This window comes from Gopherus evgoodei, chromosome 1, assembly GCF_007399415.2.
Source record: "Gopherus evgoodei ecotype Sinaloan lineage chromosome 1, rGopEvg1_v1.p, whole genome shotgun sequence".
In the NCBI taxonomy this organism is placed as follows: Eukaryota; Metazoa; Chordata; order Testudines; family Testudinidae; genus Gopherus; species Gopherus evgoodei.
Genome location: NC_044322.1, coordinates 164827191 through 164845913, shown reverse-complemented (window position 1 = coordinate 164845913; position 18723 = coordinate 164827191). Strand labels below are relative to the sequence as shown.

General features: G+C 43.1%; 1 long non-coding RNA gene across 1 annotated transcript; it reads right to left on the bottom strand.

Moving 5' to 3' along the window:
• Window positions 1–9507: 9507 nt before the first annotated feature.
• On the bottom strand, window positions 9508–18722 carry LOC115658746. Its single transcript, XR_004002378.1, has 3 exons — window positions 18466–18722; window positions 17187–17310; window positions 9508–10115 (listed from the first exon to the last, which is right to left on the bottom strand). It is a non-coding gene; the product is annotated as an uncharacterized LOC115658746 (long non-coding RNA).
• Window position 18723: the final 1 nt, after the last annotated feature.

The window sequence follows — 18723 nt, the reverse complement described above, 5'->3', positions numbered from 1 at the left end:
GGAGGCTTTTTACTATGTTAACAACCAATTAAGTTAATAACTTATTTGCTGTGAGACTATTCTAGATATATAAAACTAAATATTTTCCTTGTCATTCATATTACCGTGGCTCTTCTTGGTAATGTTGATTGCTAATTTGGCTCCTGAACTACTGAGATCTCAGTATCACTGCTGTATTAAATATAATTTAATGATAATACCAAATGAAAAACTTATTCAAACTGCCTCCCTGGCATATTCCACAACACAGAAATACCACTCATCTGGCCTTGTCCAATGCTTGTGATCTAAGCATAAAAAAGCACAGTCCCAAATTAAATAGTGGAAGTGAAGCCACTTATTATTGCAGCTGTACTATATTTCTGCATATTATAACCACTTTCTGTATCACCCAGGCACCAAAAATATGAGAACACAATTCTAGACATTCAGTAACAATTTCATGTTGTTCTGACTACAGGCCTATAAACATAAATACTGTCAGGATACTATGATCTGCCATATACCATGTGTACTTGATGTTTAGGTTGTGTAGCTGCAATACTTACACCTGCACTGGTCAAAGTATCCAGAATGCTGTTTACATACGAGCTGTCAGTTGTTGATTTACACCCAAAGAAATCAATAACCTATTTTAATAATAAAAATAGTCATGAAGGAAAATGCAACCTGAACACAAGGGCCTGATCAGACCAGTGTAATAGTGCTCATTGCTACACTGACTGTACAAACTAACAATGGCCTGTCTACACAGCAAGTTGTAGCAAGCCAGGATGTGAATCTACAGTGCCCCAGGTTGCTGCACAATAGTGTCCCATGCAGACACTGCTCCAGCACAGTGAAAGACCACAAGTGTGGCTTTACATTGTTGGAGTAGCCTCTGAGACCTTATCCACTCGGGTATGCTGGGGTGGTTTCTGAGACCTCATTAACTTGGTTCCCAAGAACTCCGCTCTACTCCAAATTCATTACTGAGGTTTCTTTACTGGCACACAATCAAACTATACTTGAGTACATCAGGATGAAGAATGGGAGTGGGTACAAGGGATACCATACATCCAAACCTCCTTCCTTAATGTCGATTCACATTACATTCACTATACATTGCATCACATGTGGGACTGACTTGGTGACTTTAGAGAAACCAATCTCTGTCCACACGCTATCCGTGTTTGACTTTACTTTTTGCCCCATCTTTACACTCCCAATTTCTCTTGTCCATTGGTATCTTGTTCTTAGTAAATGGTTTCTTGGGTGTTCCCCCACTTATATTAGCCAGCTCAGACATTCTGTTTTTTAGCCCACTGATCCATTTGCTTATTTTAACACAAACATTTCATTTTCAGCCTGCTGATCCAGTTACCTCCCTAATCCTGTCCAAAAAATGAGGCTTCCCCTATATTCCATTGTGTATGTCAAGCCATCTTATATTCCATTGCTATTCTTCTTTTTATTTCTTTTTTCCATAATTATTTATTTCATTTGCATCATCTTCCTGTCTTTCTGTGCTGTCTTCCTAAGTTTATTACCTTGCAACACATTCCCAATAGTTGTAATTATTTGAATCACCATAACTACTAGGCTCAAAGTACGAACTAGGGAGTGTAAGATCACAGCCTATGGTATAGTCCACCAGGCTGTAATCCCACATTGTAAGATTGCTATGCCTGTAAAGCAGCCTTCTGTAATTTTAACTTCGCTTTTTTTTTTTAATTGAATTGTAAAAAAAAACTGGTACAAAATAGATTTTTTTTTCCATTTATCACAGGGAATTTAGGTGTAAAACAACACATAGGCCAATTAAAATAACATTTCCTAGGTCCATACCAGAAGTGGTCCTTTCCAGCCACCATGCAGTACTTGTTATCAGTTTTTACTTTACCAGCTTTACAGCCTCTCAATCGTATTGTGCAATTTGTTCCCCAAAGTGAACTTACATGCCAGTACCTGTATCTGTAAGACTTTACGTCTGCATGTATAAGTGTCTGCCAGATGCAAACAGCTATATAAGACCTTGCACTGTCTTGCAACAATATTTGGGGAGGGAAAACAAATTCCTTCCACACCGTTTGGGTTGCAGTGGTCTCACATTTAACTTCATTGTATTGGACCCTTGTTAATTTTCTTATACTGCACCAATTGGTGTCACCTCCCTTGTATCCCATTTTTAACTTTTCTGTGGTGATAAGAGGATAAGTTTTCTTGCTCCCTATCACTTAAGGCTGCTTTTACATTGTATAGTATGTAACTAGAACCAGATTTACACCTTATGTGCCCCTAGGCACAGCATCTTCAGCACACCTGCCTACAACTGACATTTGTGCTTTCTGTAAAAAATTAAAGGAAAAGAAATATAAATGATAATTTAAATACAGTAGAGCCTCAAAGATACAAACACCAGAGTTATGGAGTTATGGCAGCAGTGCAGACAAATAAAAAGGAAATACTGTACCGCCTCAAGGCTCGGCTTCAGCCACAGCGGGTTGGGGCTGCAGCTGCGGGGGGGACAGGTTGGAGTTCCAAGCTTCCGACCCTCAGGAGTACCAGGCCTCAGTGCTTTAGACTGGGGGGAGCACTGGGGCTCGGGGTTTCAACCCTGTGGCTCTGCTCCCAGTTTTAACCCTACGTGGGGTGCCAGGGCTCAGGGCTTTAGCTACCAGGGGAGCGCTGGTTTCAGCCCCAGCGCTCCCCTGGTAGCTAAAGCCCTGAGCACCCCCCACACACACACACCACTGAAACTGGGAGTGGAGCCATGGGGAGCCCCAAGCCCTGGTGCCCGCTGCGGGGCTGAAGCCCCAACCCCAGTGCTCCCCCCAGGTCTAAAGTGCTGAGGCCCAATGCTCCCACAGGGCAAAAGTCCTGTGCCCCCATCCAGAGACCTGGTGCCCCAAGAGTCAAAAGCCTCAACTCTCTCCCCCTGCCCTGACCCCCCACCACACCCTGCGGCTGCAACCCCAACCCCCCCGCATGTCACTGAAGTCCGTAACCTTTTCTTCAGAGTTATGGAACATTCCAGAGTTACCATAACTTTGAGGTTCTACTCTACTTACTTAACTTTTAGGCACCCCTAGAACACCAGCGCCCCTGGGCACATGCCTACTGTGTCTAATTAGAAATCTGGTCCTGCATGTAACCCCCACATACCCATGATATCATTATGAAAACACAAAGACATACTACCGGACTTTTTAAAAAGTAATAACAACATATTGTAAACAGTCAACAAAGTTTAATTAATGAGTCCTAAATTTTGCTTATTCGGGGGATGTAGTATTTTAGTTGCTAGCTTCTGTTGAAATGCTTGGCATGGTGTTGGTGTCACTAGGCATAAATCTAGGCCTCAGTGAACCAAAGCTCCTCCATGTTGAACTCTACTTGATCTAGAAAGCTAGCAGCTGTGAAATTAAATGTGTAACAGTAAGTTATCAGTTGCAGCACAGCTAAAACCGGTTTAAAGCAGTAGTGATAAGGCCTGTGCACCTTTAGCAGAAGGAAAAGATAACTTGCAGAAGGAAAACTTACTAACGAGCTGCCGCGGCCAAGATTACTTAATGCACCTGTGCTTACGTAACTGCTACAGGGGGAGGAAGGGGGGGGGGGGGAGAAAAGAAAGAGAAAAAGAACTTATAAAAAGGGGAAAGCTGCTTGTGTAGGGGTGCATGATTTGAGGCGTTCGTCTCCTTGCACTGCTTTGAGATCTCAAATAAAATTTGCTTGCTTCTCCACCCTGGTGTGTGTTCATTGGTGCTTTGCACTCTGGGAAACGAACCACTGTTGCTTGCCTCAGGCACCCTCTGTGTCAGCAACAGTTCTTGGTGTCCCTGGGTGGGCTCGAGGCTAAAATTAGCCTTGCCCGGATCCCTCTTGGTGGTCAATGGATCGTGGCGACGACCGACGCCCAGTGTGCACCAGTCACTTCACTGGGGGCCTCTACGGAGACGCAGTTCGACTGACCACGGAGGGCACAACAGTGCAATGCACTCAAGTAGTGGAGAAGCAGTTGAGGGCGACGGTGAGGAACTGGTCCCTTGGATAAGGTAAGAACAGTCCAGTGGTCTGGACTTTGGCTGCGGGCGACAGTGAGGAACTGGTCCCTTGGATAAGGTAGGAACAGTCCAGCAGTGTGGACTTTTGCCCGAGGCTGAGGACACCCAGTCGTTGTAATTAGAGGCTGGGGACACCCAGTCATTGTAATTCCCATTAGACAATAGAGCGTCATATAATGGGTCAAGGGCATGGTATGGGGCGCCAGGTACAGTGTACACTCTTAGAATGCATTCTAGTGAATTGGAAGGTGTGTGGTTCGGATCCGATGACTAAGCATAAACTGAAAAAAAGGCAAAGCAAGATCAGATGCGGAATGGTCCTGGGGGCCAGTGTGAGAGACTGTTACTGGAAGATGCCCAGAGTACCCTGTGAATCAAAAGCTCGTGACCAGGACTACTCTAACGCAAGCCCGGTAACTAGTGGATCTTTAGGAGGTCCGACCCATGGTGGGCTGACTCGGCCTGGCCTTGTCCGGTGAGGAAGCTACCTGGGTCTAGGAGTGTGTGTACCCATCTTCCCTTCCCCTTTCCTTTCCATGTGGGCTACTGACAGTCTGATCATCTCACTGAATGCAATCAGAGTAAGTGGCGCCGTCTCTCAGACTAGCCAACGCTCTTTGCTGAAGGGAGGTGTAGGAGGGTCGTGGCCATCCTCGTTAGCCTCTCCTGTGTGAGTACCCTGTAGGGAAAAACCCTTAGTTTAAGAGCCGCTAGCGCAGACAGGGCACCTTCCCTGTGTGTGTAAGTGGAAAATGGGCGGGGGGACAGTCTAAACATTCTACCTCACCCCCTAAGGCTATCACTGCATATTACATGTACGTACGATATGGTTCAACAACCTGTAGATATTTAGAGAATTGGAATATTTACACGCGTGAAATCCATCTAAACAATGCCCACTAGAAGGTACTTCAATCTAGATAAGATCATACATCTAAGAGGAGCGTTTAATCACCAAAAAGCCTTGACACAGCATGAATAAATTTGTCTATTGAGGAAAGGAATGGGTTAATTTGAAATTCAGCTTGGCCCAGGGATAAAAAGAAAGTTGTTCTGCGTTCAAGGTCAAGAATCAACGCAGACTATGCTAAGTACAAAGAAAAATTGCTTTCGGCCCCAGCTGGCTGTGAAAAAAGGAAAATTGACAGAGGCGAACCAAAGGCAATATAAGTTACAGAACTGAGATTACATTTGCAAAGCTTAACTGTCCAGTAAGATCCAACAGTGTGCCTTTGTGACCCCGGAGCCGGTGTGGCTTGGTGACACCAAAGAAGCCACAGGCAGCCGACCTGGACTGGAATCTCTGAAAGAGATGCTGCAGGAGATTCCAGGGTGTAAAAGAACAGCCCTCCCAAGAGCGGAAGCATGTTGGAAATTCTGGACGAGCTGTATACAGGATAATCTCCCATCCACCTCTCCCCCTTCTCTGAACATTATATACAGAAGTGGCCAGTCTAGACGTACGTGTGTGAGTATGAAAGGAGTTTCGGGCTTGGGGCATTAATGTTTTCCTGAGTGATGTGGGAGCCTTCCCAACACTCTCCGTTGTTGTTTTATGATTTTATTAGTGGAGCTTTAAAAATTCAGTTATATGGTGTGTTTTCTTTATCTTCCCCCAATGATCCTGTAGTGTCAACCTGATCACCTGACACGAGGGATAGATTGGTTACAGAAATTTGTCACAGTTTGGTGAGCAATTAAGAAGGGGGGAGCCCTGCAGAATTTACACCATCTATTTGTTTTACCCTTGTTATTTTATGTTTCCTTTGCTTGGTACTGTTGGTGTTATATGTTGAGAACTGCATGAGTAAAAGTGAGCCCTAATAGGATAAGGAAACGCTATCTGGTTCTGTTCTGTTTAACCGGTTACTGTTGTTTTTCTGCTCTGTTCATTTGGGCATTAGGAGTGTAGGCGGAACGGAACCTCTCGTTCGTAATTCCTCGGAGTGGAAGCCATGCGTGCAAGGAAGCTCTGAGGTCGAATTGAGATCCTTCTGTCCCGTCCCCTGTAGCGGTCAGTGTATAGAAGTGGGAAAGCCTGGCTTAGACTGTTAAGTTCCTCTGCTCTGTGTAATTCTCTTTTCTGTTTAAGTGTCAGCAGACAGATGGATGGGTCTCTGGGTAAACTCTCTAAAGGGGGTTGGATTATATGTTAAGTAAATGGCCTTTGCCCAATGGGCCATGTGTTTTTGTCCAGGTGACAAGCCTCACGAGGGAGGACTCGGGTAGTCTTGTGAGTAAGAATGTTTAAGGGAAGAGATCGGGACGGGGGGGGGTTAATTGAGAAGCCCACCCTCCTAGCTAAACTGGTAGTGGAACAAGTTGGTGCCCATGGAAGGGACGGTTCAGCAAGAAAAGCAGGATCGGGCCCAGGTGGGCAGGCAACAGACAGAGAGATTGGAAAACAGATTGGAAAACTTTAAGGGTGTAGTGGAAGGAAAAAGTCAGTAAGTGTAAGCATGGGGATTTCAAATACCCAGGACTTACTTGAAATGGTGAGTTAAGTTGATAAAAGTGGCTGTTGGAAGACAAGCAAGTGATTTAAGGGAGAGTGAGAAGTTAACTCTGCAGTTGCTGGAGGGAACAGCAGTTGAACTTTGTAAAAATGCTACAGAAGAAAGTTCTTGGTGTCTGTGAAATGTTTGTAAATAAATTCAGGCAAAGAAATTATTGGATTGCAATCATTTGGTTTGGCTATGAACAATTTAGTTAAATTAGCTGAAGAATGTATACAGTGTTATGTAATTGAAAACCTGGGCTGCCTATGAAACAAATACAAGAAAATATGGGGTCATACCTCTGTTTTGCCTGAAGTCAACAAGGGTATTTGTATATTTTAAGCGATGATTGTCTGCCCAGAAGGGGTAGACCTCTGTTTTTTTGTCTTTCAGATAACCAGAGAAAACTGATGCCAGCTGAACAGCATTCAATGTACCATGCATTTACTGGCACAATAGGAATTATGTTTTGTGTTCTATGTTCTGTCTTGTGGTGTTTGTCTTGTGGCCAGAATTGTGGTGTTTAATATTTTTATAGAATAGTCTAGTTTAAAATCAAACAAAAAGGTTAAATTAAAATGCAGATACTTGTCTTGTTCAACCTGGAATACAAAGTGTTTGGATAAATCAGGAGAATGTAATATACTAAAGTCTAATGCATTTCCTTAAGTAAGAAAAAGAAACTTCATTGGCCAAATTGTTAATTGCAAAAATTGTTATTAAAATTTGCATACCAACAGTCTTTGGAAGCAAAGACATGAAAAGTTAACCCACTCCCCATATGGTACATGGGATCTTTCTGGCTACCTCAGATTTCTAGCCAGGGAGCTGGGGATGGTGGAAAGCTATTGGACTAGAGGTTGAATTGAATGAACTCCTCAAAGTGGGTGTGCTTGTTCTAGCTTGTTGCTCCAAAGTTCTGTAATAAGGTTAGGTTAGTAAAAGGGTATGTGTGGCATATATTGAATAATAAGACTAATGTACTGTATAACGACAATGTTTATGTGTTCATTTTTGGGAAAAAGGTGTATAAGTGAAAAGTGGAAGTTTCCTTTGCAGGTTAAAAGAAGCCAAGAAGGGAAAAAGGACAAAGAACAGAATGAGTTAATGAAAAAAAAATAATTAGCTAGCAAGCTCAGGCTATAGATAAGACACTGACTCCATTCAAGGACACTCCTCACAGTTAAGACTTGGCTAACAACCAGGAAAAGGAGGGCTTGAATTTGCCCATGCAGCTATAAGGTTTGCAAAACACCAGGCACTAATGAAATGTGTTAGGTTTCTTTTCTCACAGGTAAGGAAGTGCTACCCGAAGACCCTAGCAGCCCTGCTACTCCTTGGAACCAGGAAACTGGATTGATGTAAAGGTCCACCAACGAAAGACTGCTTTGGCTCCATGCTGAAAAGGCCCTTATTAAGCCCTGCTGTCTACCAACACCACTGTGAAGTGCCAAAGGCTGACTGCTTGGACCCATGATTCTCACTACAAAAAGACCCCTCCACCTCGGGAGAATTCTCCTATTGATGCTTAGCCTATTTCTCCTTCTAGCTCCACTGTGCCTTCTAGACAGTAGGGAAAAGGTACAAGGTGAAGTGCTAGCAACCTCTCCCTTGTCCACTGACAGATCTACTGTGCCTTTGAATTTTTCTAGAAGAATCAAAACCATTACAGGGTGATGTGCTGGTAACCTCTGTCCTGTAGGATGCTGAACCACGACTGTTTCGGGAAAGAAGAAGGAACACTCAGAAATTGCCAAAGTCCAGGAATTCCTGACTAGAAAGGACATTAAGAACTGACCCTGGTGAAGAAACAAAGAATTATACACTGGTGGGAGGACATTTGTGGGACCTGTGCTTGGGAATGTGGTATTGATTAGAGCTTGGGGTTTATTCTACAGGCTGCGCCCTGTTTCCTGGAGAGTGACTAATAATGTAAACTCCCCTCCCCCGTCCTATGCTATTAATGTTGATGCCTTTTGAAAGTACCCGAGAATAGTTAAATAACAGGTGTATTATAGTACTACATCAAAAGAAAGATGGTATTGAATATCACTGAGGCTGGGAAGGCATTGCAGTGGGATCTAGTATGTTTAGGAATTCGGGATTTCCTGAATGACCAGCTGATGGCCATTCGGAGTGATCTTGAGTACCAGACTTGGCCCACTGCCCTTACAGACACATCAGAAATACCATCTGATCTGTGATCATGGAGACGTACGTGGACACTCCCTGGGTGGAAGTGTGGCTTCCTAGGGTGGGGTGTGCGCCCTCATAGGGGATGAATGCTGTACTTATGTCCCATAAAACGCACAGAATATTAACAAGCACATCCTGTCAGCCAAACAGGCTTTTGAACAGTGGAAGGCCTAAAAAGGGGAACCCACTATTTCTGATTCCCTCTGGGACTGGATACCCAACTTGGGGGGACTAGGGGGAGGCATTGTTCGCCTCCTGCTCACTGGTGTGGTGTTATGCATCGTTACTGTCCTTTTGTTTGCTTGCTGTAAAGCACTCCTACATAGAATTGGTACCTCCCGTTCCCCAGGAAATCCCGCTATACTCCCTCATTAATGACCCCAGCTCCCTAGAGCTTAATCGCTTTTTGTCCTCAAAGTATGAGAAAACTCAGCCAAAAGTTTGTTGAGTATTCTCAAAGGAGGGAGTTGTTGGTGTCACTAGGCATAAATCTAGGCCTCAGTGAACCAAAGCTCCTCCATGTTGAACTCTACTTGACCTAGAAAGCTAGCAGCTGTGAAATTAAATGTGTAACAGTAAGTTATCAGTTGCAGCACAGCTAAAACCGGTTTAAAGCAGTAGTGATAGGCCTGTGCACCTTTAGCAGAAGGATAAGATAACTTGCAGAAGGAAAACTTACTAATGAGCTGCTGTGGCCAAGATTACTTCATGCACCTGCGCTTATGTAACTGCTACAGGGGGAGGAAGGAGGAGGAGGGGAGAAGAAAGAAGAAAGAGGAAAAAAAACTTATAAAAAGGGAAAAGCCACTTGTGTAGGTGTGCATGATTTGAGGTGTTTGTCTCCTTGCACCACTTTTGAGATCTCAAATAAACTTTGCTTGCTTATCCACCCTGGTGTGTGTTCATTGGCGCTTCGCACTCTGGGCAACGAACCACTGTTGCCTGCCTCGGGCACCCTCTGTGTTGGCAACAATGGTCCCACAGCATATCTGTGAGCTTGATTTCTGACTATCATAGCAATTTCAAACAGTCCACTTTCCAGGCCAGTCCTGTTAATTTTTTTCAGTGCAGTTGCCCCATCCCCACCTTGGCAGTTTTACACACTTTAAATTATACCTTATTGTCCAGAAAGTTTTTTCAACAGTTCTAAACCATATTCCACCAAATTTTAGTGGGCACAATTGTTTAGATAACTGTAGATTGGTAAAATTTAATAACACTGACATAAATAAACTGAACATTTTTGTACAATATTTCCTAAACCATTTGGATGGCACTTTCAAATAGGATTTTGGTGGTTGGGTTTCACTCCTTCTTACATTTACTGATTTTCCCGGGGGCTGGGTTGGTTTCTGCTTTTGTGGTACACAGCCACCTGAAAAACAAAATACAACATATTGTGGATCCTCTTTGGAGCCCTTATTGGATTTGAATTAAGTACCAATTCTTGTTTATATTTCTTTTACCGCCCCCCTTTACTGTGTACATTGCACATGTAATAGAAATGTACATTCCTTTCATAATTTAACCTCTACATTTTACTTGCTATAACATATTAGGTATATCAATGTCATTATATATTATACATATTATTACTATTATTAATAATTACTTTTCTTCTGCAGCTCTTTTAGCTGTTCCTTTATTACTGAAAAAGGATACAGGGTCTCTTCCCCATAATCCTGAGTGTGGCTGCCCTTTAAGTCCCTAGTTTTATTTACTAATTTGTTTTTAACATTTACAACTTACTTTTACAACATTTAACATTTTTTAAATTATTAAGACACCCCAAGTGTTAACTAACAAAGTTAAGGCTGCCAGGAAACACTGGCTGCCGCCCAAAGAGTGTCTGTGTCAGCTCTACAAACCTTGACTGAAAGATTCAGATGGATTTTTAGTGGAATCTTTTGAAAGCCAATTCTGTTTACGTGTACATTTTACGTTTTCTTTTTAAATAGCTGCTTTCTTAAATTCTGAGGTCCCTTGCTATGTTGTATTTATATACGTTTATTATGAGAGACCAAATAAATATTTTAAACTTGCTTGATTTAGCCTTGCCAGCTGACTCTTTGAACTTCCTTCTTTTCTAAAATGTTTATAGTCCTGAAGTGTTCCTTTTGTAAAGTGCATGTTATGATACATTTAAGTTGCTTACATTTCTGTAACCCTTTTGCCAGGTTGAGTCGGCAGCAACAAGAGTTTACATCTCTAAACTGCAATGTTCATATTTATAAAAAGCTTTGAATCAGGGCTGTCAATCGCAATTAATGCAAGTGATTAACACAAAACAAATTAACTAGAATTAAAAAGTCATAATTAATCTCAGTTTTTTATCACACTGTTAAACAATAATAGAATACCAATTTAAATTATAAAGTGCTCGCTTTATATTATTACAAATATTTGCACTGTAAAAAAGATAAAATAAATATATTTTTCAATTCACCATATACAGTCCACTCGGTCTTACTTCTTGTTCAATCAATCTCTAAGACAAACAAGTTTGTTTATATTTATGGAAGGTAATATTTCCTGCTTCTTATTTACAATGTCACCAGAAAATGAGAACTGGCATTCACATGGCACTTTTGTAGCTGGCATTGCAAGGTATTTATGTACCAGATATGCTAAACATTTGGATGCCTCTTCATGCTTCCACTTGTAGGCGCAAAAGATTTACATTGTTTTGTTTTGAGTTCAGTTATGTTAAAAAAAATTCTACATTTGTAAGTTATACTTTCACAATAAAGAGATTGCTCTACAGTACTTGTATGAGATGACTTGAAAAATATTGTCCTTTTTACACTGCAAATATTTATAATAAAAAATAATATAAAGTGAGCACTGTACACTTTGTATTTTGTGTTGTAATTGAAATCAATATATTTAAAAAGGTAGAAAAACATCCAATAGTGTTTATAATCCATTTAAATTAATATTCTGTTATTGTTTAATAGTATGATTAAAACTGCAATTAATTGTGACTATTATTTTTAATTATTTGACAGCCCTATTTTGAATAAGTTCTTCACAAGCAAGATACCTTTCTTGGCCTGGGCTTATAACTGTTGTATCCTAGCTACGTTTTGGTTTACTGCTGTTTTCTCTCCCTTCTTTTTCTTCTGTATCTAAGTTCAGACTGTAGTAAGATCCCTGTTTTTCTGGCAGGCAATTCCAACTGCAGTTTCATTTATTTTTTCCTTTAACTTAGCACTACAATTTATTACCTCCCTTTTCTGTGCCAACGTTATATTGCTACTAGTACATTTGGAAGCAGTTAAGCCATACAGAAATCACTATTTCCTTTAGTGATTTCAGCTCAGTCGTCCATAGTAAGCCAATTTCAGTCAGATTGTCTCTGTACCTGCAACAACTAGCACAATTGCTCATTTACAGACACATTCATTGGGAAGGGTCCATTTCCTTCAAAATGGCTGTCAAGGCTTCTCGGGGGTGGGAAAAGCACATACTGTAATCATGGTAGTTATCACCACTGACCTCTCCTTTGCATAGTTTGTTTGATTACTAAAGATTTCACCAGGCAGGACTGCACCATGTTATACTGCCATAACTGGCTTTCATTCTCAAACCAAGCACCTCTTTTCTTTAACACTTTTACTCTTTAACATTTCCCCAATCCCGACTGTTCAGTTCTCTTGGAACTCTTCAATGTTAATTTGTGCAAAAGCTCCTTTAAATCCTCACTCTTTTTCCTTAAATCACTTACTTATCTCCCAAAGTGACACGTCTCAGCTAGGGTGACCAGATGCCCCAGTTTTATAGAGACAGTCCTGATTTTTGGGTCTTTTTCTTATATTACCCCCCAGCTCCTGTCCTGATTTTTTATACTTGCTATCTGGTCACACTAGTCTCAACTGAATTCTTTTGGTGGCTCTAAATTTATTTGTTATGTTTTTTGCATTTATTTCTTAATTTAGTACACTTTGGAAAGCTGTACTCCCTAAATCAGAGGTGGGCAAACTACAGCCCATGGGATGGATCCAGTCCACCAGCCATTTTAATCCAGCCCTCAAGCTCCTTCTGGGGAGTGGGATCTGGGGCTTGCCCTATTCCAGCACTCCAGCTTTGGCACAGGGTCAGGGGCCGCTCCGTACAGTTCCCGGAAGCAGTGGCATGGCCTCCCTCCGGTGTTCCAATGGGAGATGCAGGGCAGTGCCTGCGGATGGGGCAGAGTGCAGAGATGCCTAGCTGCACCTCTACATAGGACCCCAAGAAGGGACATGCTGCTGCTTCCGGGAGCCACGTGAAGTAAGCACCGGACCATTATCAGGGCAGGCTCATATTCAGAAAAGATCAAAGATCAGTTTTGTGCCTCCCTCTTGAAATGTGCACTCCTTGACTGTAGCTGAAGCTCTGAGCCATAGTCTTCATCGAGTCTTAGAAATGTAAGATTGGAAGGGAACTTGAGAGGTCATATAGCCCATTCCCCATGATAAGGCAGCACCTAGAATACCTTCCTAGCCTATCTCTGACAGGTGGTTTTCCAACCTGTGAAATACTGTTCCAGTGCTAAACTATCATTATACTTAGAAAGTTTTTCCTAATATCTAACCTAAGTCGTCCTTGCTGCAGATTAAGCTGATTACTTCTTGTTCTACCTTTTGTGGATACAGAGAACAACTGATCACCATCCCCTGTAACAGCCTTCAACATATTTGAAGATTGTTATCAGTTTCCCTTAACTTCTGTTAGTAAGAGTGTTTGAGCCACAGAAATCTTCCTCAGGTCCATCATGACCTGAGGAAGAGCTCTGTGTGGCTTGAAAGCTTGTCTCTCTCACCAACAGAAATTGGTCCAATAAAAGATGTTGCCTCACCCACCTTGTCTCATATCCTGGGACCAACACAGCTACAATTACCTTGCATATATCAGGTTCTCTCTGTCTTCTTTTCTCAAGATTAAACATACCTGGCATTTTAACTTTTCTTCATAGGTCAGGATTTCTAAACCTTTTATTATTTTTATTGCTTGCCTCTGGACTCTCTCCAATCTGTCCATGTCTTTTTAAAAGTGTGGCACCCTAAACTGGACACAGTACTCCAGGTGAGGCCTCACCAGTCCCAACAGAGCAGAACATTTAACTACTGTGTCTTAGATATGACACTCCTATTAATACTCTCCAGAATTATATTAGCCTTTTTCACAACTGCATCACTTCGTTGACTCATTCAATTTTTGATCCACTATAACCACCAGAACTGTTTGGCAGTATTGCTTAGCCAGTTATTCCCCATTCTGTAGTTGTGCATTTGATTTTTCCTTCCTAAGTGTAGTTTTGTAGTTTAGTGAATTTAATTTTTGTTGATTTCAATTCTTCAATTTATCAAGGTCTTTTTGAATTCTAATCCTGTCCTCCAAAGTGATTGCAACCCCTCCCAGTTTGGTGTCATCTGCAAATGTATTCTTTAAAATCTTGATTGTTTTTATATTTTATCGTTAGGACCATTTGTCCAGAAACTCTTCTATTTAGCTTTATGCAAGACTATTTCACTCTTTCATCTTAATGATAGATGTGTTATTTGAGATCAATCACTTTTCTTTCTCCTTTATTCTAAAATTATACAGTATTTTGTTGATAATCGAACTATGGCATTTTCCCTGTTATAACCACAGGAGTAAATGTATCAAATGTCATGAGTGTTTTGGCATTTGCAAGTTGCAGCCAAGGTCAGCAGCAGAAATTTTGCAGTGATACAATCACTAAGGAGCAGCTAGTGAAGCTTATGGAAAACATTTGTGGAAGATACTGTACCAAGAATGGAGTACATGAGAAGGAGTGCTAGCCCCATACTGCCTACCTACAGTATGTCTGAAATTGGAATTGTAGTATTGTCCAAGACCCAAGGCAGGATGATGAATGAGAAAAAGAAATTTGACAGAATTCTTAATGCTGACTGCCCCAGATGGCTGAAGACTGACTTAATAGGTCTGAATGCTCCTAAAACTCCAGATGAGGGAGCTCAGAATGCTGTATATTTAGCTGTTTTACCCTCCAAGACGGATACGCTCCATGGGCAGTTGATTAGTGAAAAAACAGTTCATATATGGTGACTTTTTGTGTGTCATATGCACGTAAAAGTGAGATTATGAATTGGATAGTGGCTTTGGGTGGGTATGGAAGGGAGGGAGCAAGGAGCTTCTTTACGTCCTTTTCCCTTCAAATTGCTTAGGGGCCAGCCACACTGGTAGTGGGCATTGCAAGTACTATGCTTATCTAGTTCCAACCCCAGCATTAGAATCTCCAAAGGCATTGTGGATCAGAGACATTCCCCTTTGCACCAGCTGGAGGAGCTGAGTTGTTGTGGGAGAATGCCTTTTCAAAGTGCGCTTGGACTGCTAGCCCAAATTTTCTCAGTGACTGCAGTTGCTGCATGTTTCTCTCTCACCCTCTTCACCCTTACACAGGCCCTGGCTTAAATCCACAGTGTGGGTTAATGTTTGTTAAGAATTAAGTTTTGGACATGAATGTTGCTATATGAAAGGTAAATATTATTGGAGAATTCAACTAGACATTAATAGATTAACATTACAAGATAAGTGACCAAATATTATCAGTGTAACCAGGTGTCCATGAATTGGCTTGATATCAATGCATATATACATTTTACATGTGATTATTTGTTTATTTTTTAAATACGCTTGAGACTTACAATGTTTTATGTAAGATTTATCTCAAATTGTTTGGATCAACTTCTACCAAAATGTACAGAAGGGAAGTACAAAATGTGTATATGAATGAAATTAAAATTAAGTGGCAAAGCTGATGTAGTGAGTTACTTAGGAGTTCAGTTCCCTGGCCATTGTTGTGCTGGCACTCTCCCATGTAAGGACTTTGTAGGGATATGGCAGTTGAAAGGTTGGGAGCATACTGGAACAGGAGGTGATGTGGATCCATAAAGAGCTGTTGCAATGCAAACAGCTTAAGTTAGAGTAGCCTTGGAGGCTGGTCTGAACTGTTATGAGATAGGTATGTCCCTGAGTGGATCCAGAATTCTGGAGGTGCAAAAGTGACAGAAAGGCCACTTACCCATTGGTCCTTCCTAGGCTTCACCACTTGCAAGGTGCTGCCTGCACTTGTCCTTTTTAGGCACTATTGGCAAGCTAGCAAGCATCTAGCCTTGTTTTAGAGTAGTGGTTCTACACTTTTCCGTCAGGTACCCCAGGACCAGCTCCAGGCACCAGCTAAGGAAGCAGGTGCTTGGGACGGCCAATACAAAGGGGCAGCACTCCATCCACTATTGGGGCAGCCCATCCAGAGTCTTCAGCAGTAATTTGGTGGCGGGCCCCTCAGTCCCTCTCTTCCCTTTTGAGCTGCTGCCAAAGTGCTGCTGAAGAGGAAGAGAGGGAGTGAAGGACCCACCATTGAACTGCTGCAGAAGAATGGAGCGGCGCGACTGAGCTGCTGCGGAAGTGCTGCCAATCGGCTTTTTTTTTTTTTCTGCTTGGAGAGGCAGAGAACCTGGAGCCAGCCCTGGGTACCCCCCATCTCATAAGAGAGGCAGAGCCTCTTCTGGACATGCTCTCCTCCTCATACTTCACTGTTGGATTCTCAGAAATGTTTCCTTCAGCAAGCCAATGGAAATGGCACTGGACTTCTGTGGGCTACAGACCACAGTTCGAGAACAGCTCAAGTGGAGCTTACCTGTGAGTAGGTCAACTAAACAGGTGTTGATTTAAAGCAGTGATACTCAGACCTCAGTAGCTGAAAAGCCAAATTAGTGATCAGCATTGCCCAGAAGAGTCACAGTAGTTTAAATTCTTTGTTTCATTTACTATAGTACTATATATTCATATTTAAACAGTATGGCAGGGGAGGGATAGCTCAGTGGTCTGAGTATTGGCCTTCTAACTCTAGGGTTGTGAGTTCAATCCTTGAGGGGGCAAAAATCTGTCTAAGGATTGGTTCCCCCCCCCCCTTTGACCAGGGGGTTGGACTAGATAAGGTCCTCTCCAACCCCATTATTCTATGACAAGGAAAATATTTAGTGTATAGATCAGAGAATAATATATTCTCACAGGAAAATAACTGACCAAATATGGTTATTTTATCATCTACAATTGGTTAATAACTTAGATTGGTTAATAATTAAATCACACAGTTTTTTAATACCATGTGCTGCAAAGAGCTGCAGGAGCCACTTGCAGTTCCCAAGTCTCAGTCTGAGTGTCACTGATTTAGGGTATGTCTACACTTGCAGAGTTTTTGCGCTGTAAGTTTCACCAGTGATAGGGACCCAGTGAAAGTAAAGCACTAGTTTGTGTACTCACTTAGGGCATGTCTACACTTGCCATTTAAAGCGGAAACAGTCCCTTTTTTGCACAAAAACTATGGGAGCGTGTACACTTGCCAATGACTTTGTGCAGTGAAACTCAGAAGTTTCACCACAAAAAGGAAATCACCTCCACAGAGGCATACAGCTTTTACCGGTGATGCTCTTCCAGTGATGTGCAAGTGAAGACACATTCTTCCTGTTTACACAGCTTTTAGCCTCAGGAGGATATCCCACAGTGCCTAGGTGACCAGTCTGGTCAGCAGCTCTGTTGCTCTGCTGTGAGATAAACAGACATCCACAGAGAGAAAAATACTTTTTATAGTGCTAATGAGCATAAGCACCAACTTTTCCTGGTGCCAGTGAGTGCTTGTGCACCCCCATCCTGGCCCTGCCCCAACTCCACCCCTGCCCTGCCCCCATTCCAACCCCTTCCCCAAAGTCCTCACCCCAATTCCACCCTCTCTCTGCCCCTATTGGATTCTTTCCCCAAATCCCTGCCCCAGTCCCACTTCTTCCCCAAGCATGCTGTGTTCCCCCTCCCCCAAGCACTTGCTGCCACAAAACAGCTGTCTCACAGTGGGAAGCACTAGGAGCTAGGGGGAAAAGCAGCGCGCTCAGGGAAGGCGGCAGAGGCAAGCTGGGATTGGGGGGGCAGGGCACGGAGCTACTGGTGGGTGCAGCAAAACAATTTTTCCCCATGGGTGCTCTGGGGCTGAAGCACCACGGACTCAGCGTCTATGCTAATGAGGCCAATTCAGTCAGGGTGGATGTGGCCCATTCCTAACAGTTGACAAGAAGATATGAGTATCTCTCCGATATTCATCCCTTCCTATCAACTGTTGGGAATAGGGCACCTCCACCCTGATTGAATTGGCCTCCTTAGCACTGACCCCCCACTTGGTAAGGCAACTCCTGTCTTTCCATATGTTGTAATATAAACCTGCCCACTGTATTTCTTACTCTATGCATCTGATGAAATGGGTTTTAGCCCATGAAAGCTTATGCCCAAATAAATGTGTTAGTCTCTCAAAGGTGCCACAAGGACTCCTTGTTGTTTTTGCTGATACAGACTAACACGGCTACCACTCTGAAACCTGAATCCCCAATGATCGCTGTTTCAGTGTGCTGGTTATGTCACTGCCGATCATTTCAGCAGGCGACGTTGCTGTTGCTTGTGTTACAGGAACAACGCCCCTCTGCAAAGGTGGCTTTGGCACCTGCTCTGCAACATGCACTACCCACCCCACAGCGAGCTGGCGTGCGCGATCAGCGCTGGGACCGGTATGAATGGGAGCTACCCCTCAGCAGCGGCCCCAGGGGCGACCCCCGCTTTTATGCAGCGGCACTACCGGGGCGCTCCGCTGCGCTTCCCCTGCTTCGCCGGCAGGTGGCGCCAGACACACAGCCGTGGCTACGGAATGTACCACTTACCCTGGCCCTACGGGGGGGAGTATACTTTCCAATCTAATCATGATGAATCTAGGCAGCTCCACATTCCTGACAAGGCGGAAGGAGGGGGAGTGAAGGTAGACCGGACTTCCTCGTTTCCGGCGGCTGAAGCTCCCCCCTCCCCAGTCCAGAGTGGTATTTCCCGAGCTGGCCGAAGCGGAGCCGCCCGAGCTGGGCAGTGGGGCGGGTCCCCGGGCGCAGGAGCGAGACCCCGCCCCGCCCCGCCTGGTTACCATAGAA